Here is a 20,278-nt window from a genome sequence, read left to right as displayed (position 1 = left end):
CAGGTCCGGCCCGCTGGACCACAGGTGCAAGCTGCCGGTGCTCTTCTGGGTGTTCAGTCCAGAGCAGGTTTGAGCAGGTCCAAAGAAAAGGAAAAGACACAGTCCAGGGAAATTCTTGGCCTCAGCTAGCTAAAACTAACTAAAAAGCAAAGGAGAGCTCTGTCTCGCTGTCTGTCTACCCGCAGACAACCTTGTCCAGGAGCAGGAATGTGGAGGAGTGAGTGCTGTTTCTGAAAACAAACTCCGCGCTTCTTCTCCCCCCTTCACTCCTGGAACAAGTCTTAAAGGTGCAAAACTTATTATTCAGCATAAACAGAACAGACGACTGGGGATAAAAGCATCATACAGTCAGCCTAGGACAACTTCACATTACTCATTTCTGTGATTAAAAAATTGCATTTTCTAATTTAAACAAGCATATTTTAGCAGAGCTTAAAATTAATTTCACTGAAATTCAATTTCACTCAAATAGAACAGAAAATACACCAAATAGAATTTAAACTTAACATTGTTTAAACTGAATAGAAATTGATTTAATTAAACTTACCAGAACTTAAAGTATCTTAAACTTTGTTTAAACTTAACAACACTTAAACTTGACAAAGATTATTTTTGACAATTAATTAATTTTGACAAATCAATCTTAACAAAAATAAATGGAACTTTAATAGGATTTCAAATTAAGAGACTGTAACTTAACATCACTCAAATCTAACAATATTGAAGCTTAACTTTGCTCAATCACACTAACACTTAATTTGTATTAAATTAAAACATAACAGAACTTAATATTACTATCACTTAAGTTTAATAAAACTTAAGCCTAATAGAACTTAACATCACTTAAATGTAACAAAGTTAGAGTTGAGTCTAACTTAAGTTAGAGTTGAGAATATTCCTTTAAAGCTGCAGATTCAGGAGAATTTAACTCATTTTGATTCTATCATTATGAAAAAGTTACTGGAAATCTGTCATACAACAGTTAAACATTAAGGAATAACATGCAGATAAGCAATGGTTCTGTGACTGAAATAGTAGTAACATGGATTTACTAGAGGGATTATAAAGTTGTAAACAAGTATGTTGCGATTTTATGTAATTTAGTTTTGAGAATAGCTCATGGTAATGATAAATATTTTTGAAAGTATTTATTTGTAGTGAGGATTTTTCTGGTGTAAGTGTAACTCTTGCCAGGATTTTTCTAAGTGCAGATTTACTCATAAAAAGATGACAACAGGGTAGATTTTGGCAAACTACCCTTTTGACCTGCAGCTTCTGATATTGCCTGTACAATAGATTTGGGTTTGGCCTAATAAAGATAATGGGATATAAATATTGAAGGCTAAAACAGTAAGAACCTAGTTATATAATAGTGTAATGAGTTTTGCATAACTTAGATTAGTAGGTGTGGAAATTTGACACTGATACATAAACAGCTACAAAGTCAGGGTTTTAGATTATTTTAAAAGAGTGAGTTACTGTTTTCTGCAGCTGTGATCTACCAATATATTTAAACCTGTTTTGATGTCAAACCCAATTTCATTTTATACTTGAATCACTAAATAGGTGTACGTAACTAAAATGCTGTCACACATGTCCTTATGGCAAAAAGATTTCCAATAAGATTCCCTTATTAAAATTGTGGGGTAAAAAGCAAGCAAACTGGTAAAGTTAATATAATTTTGTTTGCCTGTACAGTGGAGTTTCAGGTACTAATTATAGCTAAGTCTCAAATAACTGCTGTAGATAAAATTCAAGGTTATAGGACCTAGCTAATTGCTCCCAATCAGACCTTTAAATTAAAATTATTGAAAAGGGAGTGTATATTCCACGTGGCAAGTTCTATAAATCATGCAATATATCAGCATTTCTGTTAAAGAAGTTAGATGATGCTACGATACACACAAACAACTTTAAATCCCTCCAGTAAACAATCCTGTTAAAAATCACAGTCCACTGAAAACACAAGGTTGATTTTAACAAACGTGTTTCAAAGTGTCTTTATTTTAATAACAATGTGCCACAGCCATAGCACTTTGCATAGGGTATGTCCCTGCCATGCAACGGAGCTGATCAGCGGCTCTCTCACCAGGCGCCAAGCAAGGAGGTGGAGGGAGGAGCCACACCATGCAGGGAGGGTTGTACCATGTGGAGGTTCAAGACAGGTTGGTGCTCCCTGGGCTCAGGAGGAGGGAGAGCTCTGACAAGCCAGGGCAGCCTCTAAGACTGGGGGTCCAATACAGTTCTGTGGTTTTTCATCCATGAACACCACTGACTTGACTTGATCAGCTATGCTGAAAGTCTCTTGTTGCTGTAGCAGGATCTGCCTTGCCATGTTGCAGTCTTCCTCCTCATTGTAGTCTTATCTCTCATTGTTCACAGGCAGAGTAAGATAGAACAGTTCTATGGAAACAGGAGGGGTAAACCAAAATGCGCACGGCAATGGTGTCTCTGTGCACGGCACAAGCGCATTTGGTGCGAATTAGTTCTGTGCTCTGCGCAGGTGCACATGGGCTGTTCTGTGCGCTGCACAGGCACGTGTGGTGCAAACAGTACTGGTTCTGCTTCCTGGCCCCTCCTCCTCCTCTGTGAGCTCAGCATGGCATCTACTCCCCCAGTCCCTTTTCGAGCACTAGGTACCTGGGGTGATCCGGTTAGTATTTTTGCATCTCTTTCTGCCTTTAGTATTTTTAAAGTGTCCAAAACCAGTGTCTGACGCTGTGCCGGATTTCTCCCCAGCTAGCTCCCAGCACCAGGCCAGGAGTGGGCTATTCTCAGAAAGCATCACAGTCCAAGATAGAGTTGTAGGGCTTTATCTCTACAGCACAAGTTGTTAATCGTCAAGAGCGGGAGCAAGGACAAGGGAGAGGTCTTTGGTCTAAAAATATTTATTTTATGGAAGCATCAGGGACTAAAGACCCAGAGCACAGGCGTGTAGGGGTTTTTACATGTGGGCGGTTCAAGGGGAGGGGATAAACCAGCAGCAAATCAGAGATATCCTGGGGAGGGGTAAAGGGCAGGGTTCACAAAAGCATCTTTCAATGAGGGAAGCTGGGGGGGGGGGGGGGGTGTTGGGTCACATGGGCTAATGGGACATCCTACTTTAGGGGATTTCCAAAGGGGAATTCCAAGCAGAGGGTTGGAACTAGGTAGGATTGAAGGGAACTCAGGGTAGATTGACAATGGGGTGGGAGGGTATAATTTGAACCAAACCATTAACTTGGGCAATAACAGAACATACCATTAGGAGAAAAGCACACTACAAGTCTCCAAGTAGTCATAATATTTTTAGCAGTCTCACTGCCATGAGAAGCGGACTCAAAAAGTATTTCTCCTGTCCGCTCCCACCTTGACATACTAAATGCATTTGTTGAATCAGGGTCCAGCCCTTGGCTTTTACACCATAATAAAAAGGTTCATAGTATTGCTTATTATACTTTATCCCTCTTTTCCCCAACATGGTGGTCCATATATTTACTATAGCTTTTTCTTCAGTAGATACCTAGGTCCTCGATTTTCCCAGTAGCTCACCTTTTCAAAACTGAGGTCCCAATTTCTACAAATCTCCTCACCACACTTGTTTCTGCAGCTCTACTCACCACCCTTTTTTCTGGCAGTTCTCTGGCTGCCTCCATCCCTGCTGTTCTTCTCACAGCTGGCTATTCGCATCACGTTGCATCACCTCAGATCACCTCCAATTACATCAGGCTCACCAGATGTCGCAGTAGGGACGGACAAGACATGTTTCTTCATCCACCATAGCTCAATCTTTATTCTTCACAGCTCGTATTTATACAGTTTTCTAAAGGAATTGTGTTGAATTCTAATTGGTTAGTAACTTACTGCATCTCAGCTCATTTGTTAGTAGTTGCCAGCGTATGTGTCTGTCCAAAACTTCCCTCTCTGTTGTATTGTGTTTTTATATTTCTGTAACAGTTCTGTAATGGTTTGCCCCTTCACCCCCCTTTCCTCCCAATGGTTCCACCCTGAGCTTTCCCACCTTTCCCTCAATGCCAATCTCCCTGAAAATGCTCAGTCATTCCCCTGTCCCCTCCCTGGTACCTTGCCCATCACTCAGCTCCCCATCCCACTCTCCCAGAATCTTCCACCTTGGGCGTCGAGTGAGTGGACGAGGGCCAGGGGTCCCTCCCTTAAACTTTCCCCATTGGTTTATGTATCTGTCTATCCTTCCACCTTACACTCCCCCAAATCCCCCCATTGGTTAATGGCCGTCCCTTCCCCCTTGTTACTGCCCCTGTATTTGAGATGTTGCGAAAGCCTCAAAGGCACTTTTGGCTGTCGGATGCTCTAGTATTCGCAGCTTCTCAGAGCACAGATTAAACCTGTTTCCCCAGCCTTGAGTCGGCTCTCTTACTGCCTCCTTGGACATCGCCTCTCCTGCATACAAGGCAGACAGCATAGCACTCTGTCTTAGCCGCTCCCTGACTCTCCTCGTGATACAAGGGAGTGTCCCCCGCAGCTGACTGTGCCTCTGCCGGGCAAGTGAAGCCAGGGGGCTTCAGGTGGGCACAGCGGCACCTCTCTAAAGTTGTTTACATTCTTGTCTCCTGAGAATAAGATGTTTCACACAGGTAGAATCTTTCTTCTCACGGGAACTTGTTCGACTAACTGTTAGCTGCACCCAGCCAAAGCAGCAAGGCCTGAGCCATGATTTTACAAGACTTTCATCTCTGCTTGTGCCAATGTCATAGTTTAGGAAAGAACTTTCTAATTCACTGCCCCCAACAAGACTGTCCCAACTCACACATCACTTACTTCCTCTTCCTCTACGCCTTCCTGCTGTAGTGAAATGGAGTTGAGAATTGGAGACACAAAAGGTGAAGATCGTGCTTATTTTGTAAATATATTATTTTGAAGATCATGTTCTTATCTTGAGATAAAAACAATCTACTGGAATCAGCAATGAGGTAAGAAAACAAACAGTAAGAGCAACAGTGTAAGACCATTCTTAGATCCAGTTGCCAAGATTGTAAGCTCTAGCAACCATCATTAAAACCCACTAGTATGAACTATTCCCATGGACACTTGCACTGAAGCCCATCAATACGTTCAAGTGCTATGGAAACTAACATAAAACCTTTTGCTAAGGATGCTTGTCATGGACATTTGCACAGAGACACATTGCTGTGTTAACATGGTAACAAGCACTTGACCTGTTGTGATGGTGGGTTGCCATGGCAATCTGTACTAAGGCCTGTTGCTGGGGACTACTACCATGGACACTTGAACTGAGGCCCATTGCTACGGTCAGTTGTCATGATAATTATCAGTAAACCACTGCTGCTAGGGACTGTTGCTACACTCACTTGCACTGATATAGTCTTCTGTCAGCAGGTCCTAGTAACAATGATCATAAGGTCCTGTTGTTGTGGTCAGTTGCCATGACAACCTCAGTGAAGACCCATTGTTGTGGTTACCTGCCATGTCACCCAATTCAAGTGCTGTTGGTAAGGCTGGTTTCCATGACAACCATCAGATGCCCCACCATGAGTGTTGGGTGCCATGACAACCTGCACAGAGGCCTGTTGCTGTGGTCATCTTCCATGATATCTATAAAGCCCATTCCTAGGGACCGTGCTGTGGACACTTACATGAGTCAGTTGCCATGGAAACCACACTAAAGTCCTATTAACATGTTGGTTGCCATAGCAACCACCATAAGGACCCCCTGCTAGAGTCAGGTGCCACTGCAACCCTCCAAAGGTCCCATTGCTAAGAATGATTGCCATGGCAACCATGATAAGGATCTGTTCTTACATTTAGTTCAATACCAAGCTGCAATGTGACCCTTGCCCAGGTTCAAGTCCCAAAACATGGATGCATTATGATGCTCAGTTGCCATGGTAACCTGCACTAGGGCCCATTGCTGGGGACTGGGGCCATGGAAAACAGACACTGGGATCCATTGCCATGGACTTGTACTTTGGAACTTTGGATGTGGGATCCACAGACCAGCAGGGTTCAGTGAAAGGAGGGTGGGAGGAGAACAGCAGAGAAAAGATCTAGAATCTGAAGAGAGCATTCAGCTTCTTCAGCAAAAGACAGCTGGGATGCTCCAGGAAACAGCTAGAGGGGCAAAGACGGTCAAGCAGAGCTATCGGGAAATCTGTGGTGGGGGAAGAGGATGAAGCCCACCACAACTTCTCTTTTCTGTGTACAGATTAATTCACCAAGGTGATCTAGAGAATCCATAGATGTATCTCCTGTGTCTTTCTTGGGAAATTGGAAAAGGAGGAAATGTTCAAGCAATTGCCCTTCCTTGCCTACAACTTCTCAGCCTTCTCTTGCCTACTACTCCATTGTCTTGCTTTGCTTCCCCCTCATTGGTACAGCCTTGCCTTCCCTATCTCTCTTGACTAGAATTGCCTAAACTTAGACTGCTTTGCCTTGCCTACTTGGAAGGCAAAGCAAAGCAAAACAAAGGAAGGGAATGGAAGGCAAGGAAAGTGAAGGAGATGTAGGCAAAGGAAGGCAAAGCAATGGTAGGCTGGGCAAAGCTAGGCATGGTACTTAAGGCAAGGCAAGGCCAAATTATTGAGTGTCTTTCCTTGAGCAGCAAAGGACACAGAGCCAGTATTGGTGGAACTGATGATAACGTCCCATGGGGAGGCAAACTCCAGCTAGGCATTTCTGTCCTGGCCCCTTCTGTGTAGGAGCAACTGTTGGATGTATTTGGTACTGGAGGTGGTATGCAACTTCTGCTTGGTAAGTCCTGAACCAGAATGGCAATGCTTTTTCATGGGAAGGAAAGCATGTAGCCCCAGTCTTTCATGTGCTGATAAGAAGCTACCTTGTGGAGGTCAAGGGTGGTAGCCACTTTTTATCCTGTGGAAGCTTTCCCTTGACTTGTACAGCTCTGGATTGGTATCCATATATTGAAGGAGGATTCCTGAAAGATTCAATTTTGGCATATTGTTTCCAACTTTTAGAGGTGGACTTGTGGAAGTTTTGGCAGTATATTTACTATGGGCAAGGTAAACAGCCCAGCTCAGTTTTGGTGTGCAGCTGATCTAGTGCCAAGGGGATCTTGGCAGTAACAGTGTTCTAACACCTTTGTATGGGATCAGTCCCTGCATATTTTGTATTTTCAAGGAGGGGATTCAATTTCTTTTGAGGTGGGCTCATGCTTCCTCAGGCAAAGAAACCAAATTTGGGTACAAACACTGCAGCTTAGAAAGTGCAGCACACACAGATCTGTGTGCTCAGCTCTATGGATCCTCATGCACTTTCAATCTAACAGATTCCAATTACAAAACTAGAATCATTCAGCCACTGGTCCCAAAGAAAAGGTTCTAGGAGAAAGAGGCCACATCTTCTAACCTCAAGAAATTGCCTATTGAGAAAAGACTTTAAATTCACTAAGAGCAGTGAATGTGCACATCCAAACTTGCTTGCTTTGCCAAAGAGAGCAACTAGAAGCCCATCTCAAAAGAAATGGCATCCCCTCCTCTAAAATATAAACCATCCAGGGACTGCTCCCACACAAAGGTGCCAGAACACTGTTACTGGACATTACCTGCCCAGGGCACTAGATCAGCTGCACATCAAGACTGCGTAGCAGCTTACCTTGTTCTAAAGATGTGTTGTAAGAATTTCAGAAGGCCACCTCTGAGAAGTTGAAAACACATGCCAAATTGAATCTTTCAGGAGACCACCTTTCAAAGACTGATACCAACTTCATAATTTTAAAAATTGAGGCAGTGTTTCTACACCAAATATGCCAGGCCAGAAAGCTGCTGCTACCCCTGACCTCCACGAGGCAGCTTCTTCTCTGCATATGAAACACTACAGCCGCATGCTTTTCTTCCCATGAAAAAGCATTGCCTTTCTGGTTGAGGAACTTACCAAGCAGAAGTTGCATACCATGCTTAGTATTGCATAAGTCGGACAGTTGCTCCTACGCAAAAGGGACCATAAGAGAAATGTCTTGGTGGACTATACCTCCCCACGGGTACCTTAACAGCTCCTCCACTGTGGGAATGAAGCCAGATGGGATGAATAGAGGTTTAGCCTCAGCACCACATATAGGAGGCACCAACATGAGACCATCAGAAGCAGGGTATTGAAAGGGAAATATCTAGCCAGGTCATGGCAAGAAAAGTGTGGTCATGGGAATTAGTATGTTGATAGTATGTTAATGTAACTATTCTATACTAACTACAGTTTCTGGTTCTTGTCCTCAGTTGGTACAGAACCTGTCACGTATAAGGCCGTGTTTTGAGGCTGCTTAGAGAAGATTGGCTCTAAGGATGCCTTCTGTGTTCCACAGAACCCTGCCGCACAGAATGTGCAAGAAGGTGTTCATCTCTACGATTTTGTGATGAAGTCCCCACAGCTGCGCATCCCATTTTCAAGCAGCAAAAGCATCCCCAGGTGTGTCTGGTTGCAAATGCGGCTGGACTTTTGCAATTTGGTCCACTGTTCACACCAGCCCGATGCCCTTGCTGCTTTGTTCTTTGCCTTAGGTGACACAGGCAGAAGTGAAGCCCAGCAGTGGCCTTCAGCTTTGCCACTTTTTGCCTCATGTACTGTGCACAACCACGGTGTGTTCTGCAGGGCTTTTTTCCTCAGCTAGGGCACAATAACATGCTCTGTTTCACAGAGCCCAAAATGTCCATGTAGCTCTCGCATAGCGAAAGCCACCAGGAGAGAAGCAATTTTGCTGCCATAGTCACTCTGTGGCCAAGATTTTCAACACAGTACCCACAGTCTGGGCAACGAGAAGGGACTGTGAAGAACGTGCTGTTTCTTGGAAAGCTTATCTGTACCACACGGCCATGCGGATCTTCAGTCCTTGCAAGGCGGTAATGTGCGCGGTGGTCCTTCGAGCTGACAAAGGACTGTGCAGAGAGCTCAGCAATCTGACAGCAGTTTGCAGGTTTTCTAGGAAAGAAGATTGCCCCTTGAATGTGCTTCAAGTACAAGTTTCCACAGGTTGCAGGGGCAAACTCCGGGCAAGCCTGTTGTCCTGGCCTGGTTTTTCCTTGTGAGATGAAGTTGAAGAGCTTTCCATTTAGATTCAGATGGCAAGAGAGGCAGTACTGATTGCATTTTAGTTGTGCTTACTCTGTAGTAAGATAAAGCAGTCAGTAGCCATGTTGCTTGAATTTTTAATGTCTCTCAGTGTGGAGGCCTACATGTGGCTCTGGTCTCTAGGTTTTTTTAAGGTTTTAGTAACTTTCTGGGCCCTAGGATTATTTTCATATCCAGAGATAGCTCCAGTATTGTCCCTAACACATAGTTTTTACAGTAGAGGGACACGGATTAGAATAGCTATTGTGCTGGACTCTGTGATAATGATTTACAGGGAGTTTACAAAGGTACTGGAGTCTGTTCAGGATAATATGATTTAGGTTTCTTCATCCTACCCTCCATCCTAATTCCAGTGGCATGTTTTGGGGGTTTATTAGTAATTGCACACAGTTTGTTAGAGGAGGAGCAGGGGATGAGGCTTTTCAGCCTTTCCTTTCCTTCTTCTCCTTTGAATCTTTTACATCATTTTTTGAGAATGTTCAGTTTCCCCCAAATGTTAAAGATACCACTGTCCTGGTATTTAATTTGGTAAGCTTCCTTTACATGGTCTGCAGTTTGTCTAGAATTAGCCCTGAGATGTCCAGAAGAGCTGATGACCCTGACCCAGAAGTAGACCTAGGCATGGAAAATCCTGAGTGTGTGGGAAATAGGAGTATATGGGCCAAACCATGATGGATTTTTCAGACCCTGTAGCCTGAGATTTTTCACGTGAACAAGTTCAGAAACCAGCTGAGGTGTGTAAATACCTGAAAGAGAAGTGTCATGATGACTCTAAGGAAAAAAGGATCATTGAAATAACCTGGGCCTTGGCCTATGCTTATTGCACACTACTAGATACTGTACGACAGCAGATAGAGGCAGGGGAGCAGGGAGATAAATCAGCAGTGACACCAGTCACTCAGGCTGCAGCCAACACCCTAGCTACTCAGGTTGTACCTAAACCAGACAGCAAGCCTAAGCCAGCAGCTAAATCAGACAGTGAGCCTCAACCAATGGCTGTTGCTCCTACAACGGCAGGCAGAAAATGCACATTTAAAACTGATTGGCCAGTAGATGATGATGATCAATCCTTTGAGGGGGAAGGACCCTCAAAGCCAAGAACAAAATCAGAGGTCATTCTTGAGTTCTTTTCCCTGAAAGACCTTTTTGGTCTAAAAGATTACACTCGATGACCTGATGAATCTATAGTTAGTTGGTTAGTCCGTCTTTCGACTGCTGCAGGAGAGGCTACCAATTCTGGACAGTAGTGAATCAAAGAATTTGGGATCTCTGTCACATGATCTAGTTATTGACCAAGGAATGATGAGAGGGGCTGACCCTTACAGTCTCTGGGCACATGTCCTGGGAAGTGTGTCACAAAGATACTTGTGTGCAGACGATTTCTATATGCAGCAAACCCAGTGGAAGACTATAGAACAAGGGATTCAACATTTAAGAGAAATGGCAATGACAGAGATTGTCTTCTCAGATGATGTAATCATGTAAATCCAGACTTGGTACCATGTACGTCTGTGATGTGGCGAAAACCTGTACGACTTGGGCCACAAGAATACAGTTCTGTTTTAGCAATTATGAAGCGGGATGACAGTGAGGAGACCGTGTTTGATATCACAAAGAAGCTCCAAGTATATGCAGATGCTGTGCATGGCCCAACACATGTAAGAATGGCAGCTGTAGAAACATGTCTGCAGAAATTAGAAGATAAGATAGAGGAGAATCATAAGAAACTCAGGGAGGAGATTAAAGAAGGCTTTCTCCAAATCTCAGCAGTACAGATCAGAGGTTCTGGTAGTATTCAATGTAGACATCAACCAGACCGGGAGAGAAAGCACACCTCACAATCTGAACTGTGGTTCTTCCTGCGTGATTGTGGAGAAAACATGAGGAGATGGGATGGAAAATCTACTGCTGCTCTGTAGTGCATGACAGGTACTTGAATTGGAAGACAGCAAGACTCAGAGAGAATGTTCCACCAAAAAGGAAGCAGCTCCAGTGGCCCGTAGCTGAACTGCCATGTATGATGATGATAACCACATGTCCAATCTCCTTGAAGGAACCTCCAAGACATATGCCCAGGAAAGGAAGGATAACCAGGCTTAGAGAGGCCCTGCCTCCAGCCAGGTAGAGGCTAGGGAAAAGCATGTTTTTTGGACTGTGTGGATTTGTTGGCCTGGCACATCAGAACCACAAAAATATGAGGCCCTGGTTGACACTGGTGTACAGTGCACATAAATCCCATCAAGACATATGGGGGCAGAATCTGTTTCTATTGCCAGCGTGACAGGGGAATCATATGATTTTACTTTGGTGGAAGCTGAGGTGAGCCTGACTGGAAATGAGTGGAAGAAACACCCTATTCTGTCTGGCCTAGAGGCCCCTGCATTTTTGGCATAGACTTCCTCTGAAGTAGTTCAAAGACCCAAAGTGTGGTAGTTGGTTGTTTTATAATTGTTCTCTGTTAATCAGTTTGTAATGGTTTGTTCCATGTGCCCCTTTCTGTTCCCCTAATGGTTTAGCCCTAAGTTGTTTACTTCAATATTTCCCCACCAAGTGCCTGTCAATCCCCATGTCAGTTTCCCCAGTCGCTCCTTTGTACCTCTGTTGCTTCCTTATAAGTCCCTGCCAATCCCCAGTTCACTGCCCTCTACCCTTGCCTGTCAAGTAGAACATACCCTGTTTGTTCTGGATAGTTCCCTGTATGTTGCCCCTTCCCCAGCACACCATTGGTCTGTTAAGCCTGCTCCCTCCCCCATGCTGCTTTCATTGGATCACTCCAGTTGTATTCTCCTCCCCCAGTACTTCCCCACTGGATGAGAGTTGTCTCCACCCCTTATCCCCTCCCCGCTTTAAAATGTGCTGCCCCCCTCATTCCTGCACTTACTTGTCCCTGAACCCTCCTGGGTAATAAAGTACCTTGGAATTCATACAAGTAGTCCCATCCTATTTCTTCGTCTTAATCCATCGTTCCTGCTTCAGAGCTGTGCTACCCATGCCACAGCCAGCCACAGGGAGCAGCAACTCCCTGTGAGCACTGCCACCCTAGAGGTCTCAGAAGAGATCTGAGGGCAGCCCTTCCTGTTGCACCCTCTGGCCATAGGGAGCGTGCTAGCTGGGAGACCTTCATACTGTGGCAGTAAATGGACAGCAACACCAAAGGGACTCAGGTGGGCATTTGGAATAGCTGCTGTAGAGACAGAGTGCATCAAGCAATTGAACACTTTGCCTGGGCTATCAGAGAACGCATCTGCAGTAGGACTCCTGAGGGTGGAAGAGCAACGAGTACCAATTGGCACCTCAACAGTGCACTGCCAACAGTACAGAACAACTCGAGATGCTGTGATTCCCATCCACAAAATGATCTGTAAGCTGGAGAGTCAAGGCGTGGTCAGCAAAACCCACTCACCCTTTAACAGCCCCATTTGGCCTGTGCGCAAATCTGAAGGAGAATGGAGATTGACTGTGGACTATCGTGCCATGAATGAAGTGCCTCCACCATTGAGTGCTGCTGTGCCAGATATATTAGAGCTCCAATACAAGCTGGAGTCCAAGGCAGCGAAGTGATATGCCACTATTGACATTACTAACATGTTTTTCTCTATTCCTCTGACAACAGAATGCAGACCTCACCTGGAGAGGCATGCAGTACACCTGGAACTGAGTGCCCCAGGGGTGGAAACACAGCCACACCATTTGTCATGGACTGATCCAGACTGCATTAGAAAAGGGTGAGGCTCCAGAACATCTGCAGTACATTGATGACATCATTGTGTGGGGGAAGACAGCAGCAGAAGTGTTTGAGAAAGGAGAGAAAATCATCCAGATTCTCCTGAAAGCCAGCTTTACCATCAAGAAAAGCAAAGTGAAGGAACCTGCTTGAGAGATCCAGTTCCTGGGAGTGAAGTGGCAAGATGGATGATGTCAGATTCTCACCTATGTCATTAACAAGATCACAGCAATATCTCCACCAACCAGCAAGAAGCCTTTCTAGGTGCCATAGGTTTTTGGAGAATGCACATTACCAAGTACAGCCAGATTGTGAGCTCTCTCTACCTGGTCATCCGCAAGAAGAACACTTTCCAGTGGGGCCCTGAACAAGCCTTTGCCCAGATTAAGCAGGAGATCGCTCATGCAGTAGCCCTTGGATCAGTAAAGACAGGACCAGATGTGAAGAACATGCTCTACTCTGCAGCCGGGAGCCATGGTTTGTCCTGAAGCCTTTGGCAGAAGGTACCTGGAGAGACTCGACCACTAGGATTCTGGAACCAAAGTTACAGAGGGTTTGAAGCCAACTAGAGTCCCACAGAGTAGGAAATTTTAGCAGCCTATGAAGGAGTCCAAGCTGCCTCTGAGGTGATCGGTGCTGAAACACACTTCCTCCTGGCACCCTGACTACCAGTACTGGGGTGGATGTTCAAAGCAAAAATTCCCTCTATCCATCATGCTACAAAGTGCCACATGGAGCAAATGGATTGCCCTCATCACGCAGCATGCCCATATTGGAAGACTGAATCGCCCTGGGATTTTGGAGATAATTACAAACTGGCCAGAAGGTGAAAACTTTAGTCTCATTGATGAAGAGGAACAAGAACAAGTGACACATGCTGAAGAAGCTCCACCATATAACCAACTTCTAGAAGAAGAACCACGCTACACTCTTTTTACTGATGGTTCTTGCTGCATTGTAGGGATGAACTGGAAGTGGAAAGCAGCGGTATGGAGCCCCACACAACAGGTGGCAGAGGCCACCTGAAGGAGAAGGTGGATCAAGTCAACTTGTGGAATTCAAAGCCGTTCAACTGGCCCTGGACATTGCAGAGAGAGAGAAGTGGCCAAAGCTCTGCCCCTACACTGACTCATGGATGGTAGCCAATGTTCAGTGGAGATGGCTGGAAAAGTGGAAAAAGGCTAATTGGCAACATAGAGGAAAACCAATTTGGGCTGCTGAAGAATGGAAAGACATCACTACCAGCCTAGAGAAACTGCCTGTGAAAGTTCACCATGTAGATGCCCATGTCCCCAAGAGTAGAGCCAATGAGAAGCACCAAAACAATCAGCAGGTAGATCAGGCTGCAAAGATAGGGGTGTCAAAGAAAGACTTGGATTGGCAACACAAGGGGGAGTTGTTCCTAGCACAATGGGCTCATGATGCCTCAGGTCATCAAGGCAGAGATGCCACCTATAAGTGGGCATGAGACCAAGGGGTGGATTTAACCATGGACAGTATTTCTCAGGTTATTCATGACTGTGAGACGTGTGCTGTGATCAAGCAAGCCAAGCGAGTAAAGCCCCTATTGGTATGGTAGGCAGTGGTCCAAATATACGTATGAAGAGTCCTGGCAGATTGACTACATCACACTGCCCCAGACACGCCAAGGCTAGCATTATGTGCTCACAATGGTAGAAGCCACGACTGGATGCTTGGACACCTACCCTGTGCCTCATGCTATGGCCTGTAACACCATCCTAGGCCTTGAAAAGCAAGTCCTTTGGAGGCATGGTACCCCTGAGAGGATTGAGTCAGACAATGGGACTCATTTCAAGAACAGCCTTATCAACACCTGGGCTAGGGAACATGGCATTGAGTGGGTGTACCATATCCCCTACCATGCACCAGCTGCAGGCAAAGTGGAGAGGTACAATGGACTGTTAAAAACCACCTTGAAAGCACTGGGTGGGGGATCTTTCAAAAATTGGGAGCAGCATTTGGCAAAAGCCACCTGGTTAGTTAACACCCAAGGCTCTATCAATCGAGTGGGCCCTGCCCAATCTGAGCCCCTGCATATTGTAGATGGAGACAAAGTCCCAGTGGTACATGTCAGAGGTTTCTTAGGGAAGACATTGTGGATCAATTCTGCCTCGAGTACAGACAAACCCATTTGTGGGGCTGTCTTTGCTCAGGGACCAGGTTTTACATAGTAGATAATGCAGACAGATGGAACAACACAATGTGTATTTCAGGGAGATCTGACTTTTGGGTGAGAACTATGTGTAAATATTCCTGTTTGCTGAATGTTACTGCCATTGTCTGTGTATAGCTGGATATTGGATGTATAATCTATGCATTTGTAGACTTAGAATATATATTAGTTTTAGTAGTAAGCTGACAATATGGGGATAAGGGGTGGAATGTCCTGGGTTGGCTATACAATGCTTGTATTCCCAATCATCTGTTCTATTTATGCTGGATAATGTCTTGCACCTTTAAGACTTGTTCCAAGAGCGAAGAGGGGAGAGAAGAAGCATGGAGTTTATTATCAGAAACTGCACTTGGTCCCCCGCAGACAGACAGCTGGAAAGAGCTCTCCTTTGCTTTTAGTTACTTTTTAGCCAGCTGAGGCAGAGAAGTTCCTTGGACTGTGGTTTTTCTTTTACTTTGGGCCTGTTTAAACCTGCTCTGGACTGAACACTGAGAAGAGCACAGTCAGCTCTCACCTGTGGCCCACCAGGCTAGGCCTGGGCCACGGCATTTCCAGCACCGGAGGGACTGATAAGTGACTGAGTGAGCTGAGCTACAGCCCACGAAGGGGACTTTTCTGAGTTTGTAATCTCCTTTGGAGCAGGAAGAGGTTTTATTATTTAATATTGTTCTTTTTTTTTTTCTGCTGGTGAATGCTTTGCCTGTCAAATAAAGAGTTTTTTTCCACTTTTCTCCAAGGAAGTCTTTTTCCCAAACCAGCTGGGGCAGAAGCCACTTGAATTTGTTTTTATAGAGGAAGCACCTTTAGAGGTTTTTCTCCCAGAATTGCCCTAAACCAGGACAGCCAGTTTTTACCAAACCACAGCAAAATGCAGATGACAAAAAAAGGCCATTAGGTCACATACAATATGAAGCAGTATGAAAGAGGAAAGCAGCTGAGACCATAAACACTATTAAGCAGTGTCAGTATTTTTATTGACATTAACAGAAATTTGCAATGAGCCTATGAAAATTACAAACAAGGCAAAAGAAAAGGGAGTGATGACTATTCTGGAATAGTGTTTCCTAACTGGGATCTTCAAAATGTAAAGATTGTATCATCCTTTAAACTGAAAGAAAGTATTAAGACAACAGTAAGGAAATGGTATCAAATGCTAGAAAGACTCTGGGCAGTGCACTTATAGATAGAAATGCCACTGATGGAAAACTGACTGAACTGGCACCAATGCAGCAGCATTGTACAGCTAAACCCCAGAAATGTCCACTGCTTCACTGTCTGCCATTCCATTAATATAGCACATAGCAGCTCTGCAACATTCCTACTGATCATCTCCTTGGCAAACTGTGAGTGAGGCTCCATAGTGACGCAGAGTCCCCAGGCAGGTGCGAAGGAGAGCTGCTTTATTGCAAAAACCAGGCCTTTTTAAGCAGTCAGGCCTTTATCAGTTACATAGCTTTAAATCATAACAAATATAATTCAACCAACTACCATACACCATGACGTGAACATGCGATGGTTATACAACTTGTTTTCTACCTCTAATTCAGCTGAGACGCTTTCCCATAGCCCTCTTCTACTTAGCCAAAGTAACAGGCCTATGGTTTTACAAGGCCTTCCTTTTGTAAGGTTTTACCTCTATGCAACAGCAAACCCCTAGTTTCTTCAGTGACAAGAGTTTAGGTAGATGATCTTACAGATACAAATCTGTGGAAAGTGAAACATATTGTGGAGAGAAAATCCTGTCTGAGATGTTCAGTCATTCCCTTTTCTAGAAAGACCAAATAAAAAGAAAAGCAAGCTATAGGATTGTGTACTTGCTATTACAAAACACCTGCTGCTATCTGAAAATGAACTAGGAGAAAATCAACAAAAATGAGACTTGAGGCAAACAAACTTTGAAGGGAATAATGATGTGATAAATATAAACAACACATTTCCAGGCTATCGAGTTACTTCAAGAGTCAGCAAAGGATTGAGAACAAAGGCTGAGCTAACAGGGAAAGGTTAAAAGAATCCCAAGAAAAACATGACCAAAAATTCTGAAAGATATGGGCAACTGACCTGTATAAACCTTCAGGAAATCAGTGACCATTAATTTAGATAGGCGATTAAAGTTCATTTACAGGTGCACCTTCTGCTCCTTTTTCACCAGTCAGCATCACAGGGTGAATTGTGACCATGAAGTCACGATTATTTGGATTCTGGTTTTCACTTTAGGAGAGAAGTACAGCAGCTGAAGTACCTATTACTGATGTGATACCCAGGAACACAGATTTGACACATTTCATTCAAGTCCAATTACATTATTTTGTTGCTGGCCTTGCCTAGAATCAAAAGATCTTGTCTTTATTGAAAAAAAAATAATTCCAGTAGAAATACTTCCACAATAAAAATTATTTAAAAGATGTATCAATTTTGAGGAGGCCAGTTAGAACCTTGTACCTGAGAGTATTGAGCTGGGATCATTTGAGGAGTGGTTGACTGAGGTACCAGTTATTGAGGTACCAATACCATTTGACTGGGCAATTGACTAAGGAGGTCTTGGTTTACCACAAGCAAAGCAACAAGCCATTTTATCAGAGTCCAACTGTACTGTACCAACAGATTTTTCAAAAGTTTTTGTTTGTGCTTCAAGGGCCTCTTCAAGCTTTTCCATTTTTTGTCCCAAATTTTCCCCCAAAGCTTTTCCCAAATTATCTCCCAATGTTTTTCCCAACTTTTCTTGAGATTCTGTAATCTGCTTTCCAAAAGCATTGACTTGCACATTAGCAATATGTTGTGGAGAGGTGAGCTTACTACAGGCTGTTAGCATCTGTGTTACAGTTGGAGGCTGATCAGGTAAAGTTAAAATAATTGTTTTACATTCTTCTTATAAGTTCTTTGATATCATGGTAAGAAAGACTTTAATATTGTGGATTTACGTCATTACAATGAAGGCAAGGAATTGTTCATTTGAATCCCAATTGTTTTCTAAATTTTGATCAATATTAGACCAATTAGTTCGTAGACATGGGAGAATTTACCTCTGCTTTAGACTATGTTTTGTTTTTCACTCTCACCACACCTGTATCTGACACAGAAGAACAGGAAGTGTTGTTACAGAGACCCGCTGTCCTGGGAGCTCTGCCAAGAAGGGTGTGGGAGCAGAGCTCCAGGTCCCTCACAACCACTCCCTTGCTGGGAGGAGCAGCTGTGGAATGTGTTATCTTAGAAATGGGAAGAAAGCCAAAGTCTGCTAATTCACGTCTCAGTTCACTAAATTAGATCTTTTTAGAATCATTGATCTTTTGAGAATCAACTTTTTGCAACTTTTAACTGCCTGGGCTTCCAGCAATAGCACTGTCCACAGTCTTCTTTTTTATTTTTTATATTCCTCTAAGTTAGAAATCCTCACTGAGAAGCACCATTTATTGCTGCCTGGGGTTCTATGTACAAGTCACGAATGGGACGGTACTGCTGAGGAAAGGGCCTCAAGCTGTTTATTTTCTAGCATCACTCTCATTACATGGTTGTTGTCGAGGCAGTCACGACACAAAGCAGAGACCACAAGCAGTCTCAGATGGCAACTCTTTATTATCAAAAATGGCTGACCTTTTATACACTTTCTAAGTGTTTATATTTCTTCTACCCCAACTATTGGCCACAAAAAATCAACATAACAGCATTGGTGAAAAGTAACACTGACTCCAGCTAACATTCTAAAAATACTTCATCCAGCTGCAAAGTTCTCTCCTTATCTTTCTTCAATTCCTCTCTTCTCTCAGTCTCCTTGGTAACAGCCTTGGAGAGAGCTCCTTATCAGCTTCTTCTTGCTTCTCAGCTTCTTCTCGCTCCTTTAGCTAACAGACCCACTGTTAGCCCCTTCCACACATGGTTCTGACAATGGGAAGATGCCAGCAGCTCATGTCCCTGGCAGCAAAGAACTTAATGTTCCAGCTTACTTTAAAAGTTGACCAATCACACAAAGCAAAAGCATACTGACAGTAGTTCTATCCAACCACTATAAGCACATATACCTTTTGTTGAAACAATGCTTGCTGATTTTGAATACAATACCTGCTTGTAAGCCTTAAAACACAATGAACAGAGCTCCATTATTAAGCTTCGAACTTCCTAATATCTTGCTAAATATACTCTTCTGTAGCTTAGGGAGTTATTCTAGACAAGTGTTAGTACACAGATCATTGTTCTATTTGTCCTTACTTTTCTACTTCTTATATAATTTTTCTGCTGACACATCTTATGGCTACTGCTTAGCTCTAATCGCAGTACTGCTGTCTCTGAGGCCTGCCTTTTGCAGCTTTCCCAAAACCCTCTGATTTTAAGGATTCCCACATGGCAAAAGAAGCTGTTGAATGTTGCTTGATTTGTGCTGAAGCAAATAACAGGGCTACAAAGAAAACTGCCTAGGGAGGGAGGCCTTGGGCTCTATGTCCCTTCCTAAGGTGCCAAGTGAGATGCCCTAAGTGGGAAGGCTTAAATATCTTCTGGTAATAGTATTTCAGCTATCAAGGTGGCCAGAAGCATTCCCAGCTGCTTCAGCAACTACAGCATCACTTATTAAGGTATTTTTGGAACAAATGATTCCAAGATACAGGATTGTTGAAGTAACAGGCTTCTAAATAGGGGAACTCATTTTACAGGAAAGATCCTTCAAGCAGTTATGGCTACTTTAAGAAAACAGTAGATCCTCCATACCCCCTAGCACTGCCAGAGCTTGTGTTGGGTAGAAAAAAATTGAAGAGAGAAATAAAGAAACACCTTTTGAATCTGGCAATAGCCATCAAGATGCCATGGGCAGGGCTTTTGACATTGGCATTGGCATTGGCATTGGCTTTGGCATGAATGAGGGCCAGACCCAGAAGACAGAATCAATTCTCTTCCTTTGAATTATTGTTTGGAATTCCTTACCCAAGTAATTCCTAGTGGAGTGTGGAGATAAGTGGTGTATGTTTAAAACAATGTGTGTCCAGGATACACATTGTCTCTTGTGAAATCCCTTCAACAGGAAGCTCAGCTGGCACAGCCCCTGCCTTTGGACTTTGCTGTTCATAACAACCAGTCAGGGGATTTAGTCCTGCTTAAGGAGCAGAAAGAAGCATCACTGGTGGCCGAGTGGCATGCAACTTTCCAAGTGTTACTGAACACAGAAACAGCCATCAAGACAGCTGAACACAGGTGGACCCATCACACTCCGGTCAAGGTCTCTAAGGCCCCGGAGATTTGGATATCTCAGCTAGAACAGGCTCTGACTGACACTTCACAGGAGTGGACTGGAACAGCAGCCAGTATGTCGACACTGGGGA

This window comes from Vidua macroura, chromosome 19 (assembly GCF_024509145.1).
Source record: "Vidua macroura isolate BioBank_ID:100142 chromosome 19, ASM2450914v1, whole genome shotgun sequence".
NCBI classification, from domain to species: Eukaryota; Metazoa; Chordata; class Aves; order Passeriformes; family Viduidae; genus Vidua; species Vidua macroura.
This window is presented reverse-complemented; position numbering follows the sequence as displayed.